We start from the raw sequence: 2,235 nt of genomic DNA, 5'->3' as shown, positions 1-2,235 counted from the left end.
GCATAGCATATGCCATACTTTAATTAAACATATTATTATTTTAAATATGTCTAACAATTCTCACTTGGCTATGTCTATGTACCTAATATAATTAAATCACATAAACTTAAACGCGCATAAACGGGTTATTTCAATAATAGAATTCCCTTTTAGTTCAATCTGTCCATCTTCTGTATTAGCACGGAATCAAGGAGGCTTTCATCACTACCCTTGTAACTAAACCTTTCTTGATCACCAATTCCAATATATTCAATGACATAGATCAAGTATGGATGGATAGCATGGAAACTACATGCAAAGTGATCTAGATCATGCATATTTCCAACTGATCCAAATTCCTTAATAGAGATCATTCTAAAAAACTTTATGCTAAACTGCATGCATGATAAACAAGTTCAGATAATAAAACATAAACCATCAAATTTATTCTATATAGAAAATAAACAAAATAAGGTCAAAGAACATTCTCAATAACAAACTCCCACTAAACCATGGAATCAAAAAAGTGCATAACATCCATGTGAGCAACATGCTCATGAAAAACTTTAGGTGGTAAACCTTTAGTCAATGGATCTGCCACCATAGAGTTTGTTTCCTATGTGTTTTATCGAAATTTGACCATTCTAAACTCTTCTTTAACAACCAAAACTTCACGTCTACATGCTTTGACTTCGTATTGCTTCTGTTGTTGTTGGAATACATCACAGCCGACTTATTGTCACAAAATAATTTAGTGGTCTTTTTATGCCAACCACTATCAGCAGCCCAGTGACAAAATTTTGCAACCATATTCCATGATTGGATGGCCTCATAAAATGCTATAAACTCCACAGCCATAGTAGAAGAAGCCATAAGTGTTGTTTTAACACATTTCCAGGATACAGCTCCTCCAGCAAACATGAAGATATAGCCTGAAGTGATCGCAAAGTGTCTTGACATCTAACATAATCAAATCAGAATACCCAATGATCTCCAAAACTTCTGATCTCCGATAAGTGAGTATATATCTTTTGTTCTCTGTAAATACCTCATAACCCGTTTGGCTGCTTTCTAATGATCCATCCCGGGTTACTCAAATATCTGCCTAATACTCCAACTATGAACGCAATATCTGGATGCGTACATACTTGGGCATACATTAGGCTTCCAATGGCCGATGCATAGGGAATCTTCTGCATCTCCTTAGTTTCGAGTGTGGTCTTGGGGCATTGACCTAAATGAAATTTATCACCTTTAGCGATCGGGGTATCTCCTGGCGCACAATCTTTTTTAAAAGTAGTCTAAAATTTCCAATAGCTTCAACTAGAACTGCTTTGCCATCGCCCACATAGATGAATCTTTCAACATCACTTGGCGGCCGGCTCCACAGGCAACCCTGCATTGATATACTTATGTGAGTAGTAGCACCAGAATCTACCCATCAAGTATCTGTAGGTACAGAAGCTAAATTAACTTAAGAACAAACCAAAGTAAGAAGTTTACCCTTCTTTACATGCCACTTGGCGTATTTTGGACAATCTTTCTTGAAGTGACCTTTCCTTTTGCAGAAAAAATAAGGATTTTCAGTAGCTTGTTTCTTGTTTTTATTCTGCTGAGATGTCCCTTTTGCAACATCCACAATTTTTTTTTTCTTCTTATCACGAGAGCATGTTGCCAAATGAGTACTTTCTGTCCTTTCTCTCTTAATCCTATCTTCTTCTTGCACACATTGTGAGATAAGCTCATTAATACTCCATTTATCCTTCTGAGTATTATAGCTTATCTTAAACCAAGTGAATTGTGCAGGAAGAAAGATAAGTACCAGATGCACGAGTAAATTTTCATTCATCTCGATATGAAGTGCCTTTAATTTACCTGCGAGATTGGACATTTCCATAATGTACTCCCTTATGTTTCCATTGCCCTTATACCTTATAGAAGTTAAAGAAGTCAAAAGACTACTTGCTTCCCCTTTCTCTTTTTATGATAGAGCCCCGAAAAGACTCCGGAATGGAGTGCCTAATGATCATTAGACACATGCGATTTGACCGTTCTCACTTCTCTATATTAGCTGTATTTGGTTGTTCCTCAGTAGAAGTAGGTTTATCGATCCTTAATGCAAGGTCCAAATCCATACACCCGAGAAGTATCTCTAAGCTTTCCTTCCAAATTTTGAAGTTCGATCCATTCAACTTAGGGATTGAACTCAGATTTCCAGATATTTGATTAAGATCAATTGAAACAATAAACAACAAA

The sequence above is a fragment of the Benincasa hispida genome, chromosome 9 (assembly GCF_009727055.1).
Source record: "Benincasa hispida cultivar B227 chromosome 9, ASM972705v1, whole genome shotgun sequence".
Taxonomy (NCBI): Eukaryota; Viridiplantae; Streptophyta; class Magnoliopsida; order Cucurbitales; family Cucurbitaceae; genus Benincasa; species Benincasa hispida.
This window is presented reverse-complemented; position numbering follows the sequence as displayed.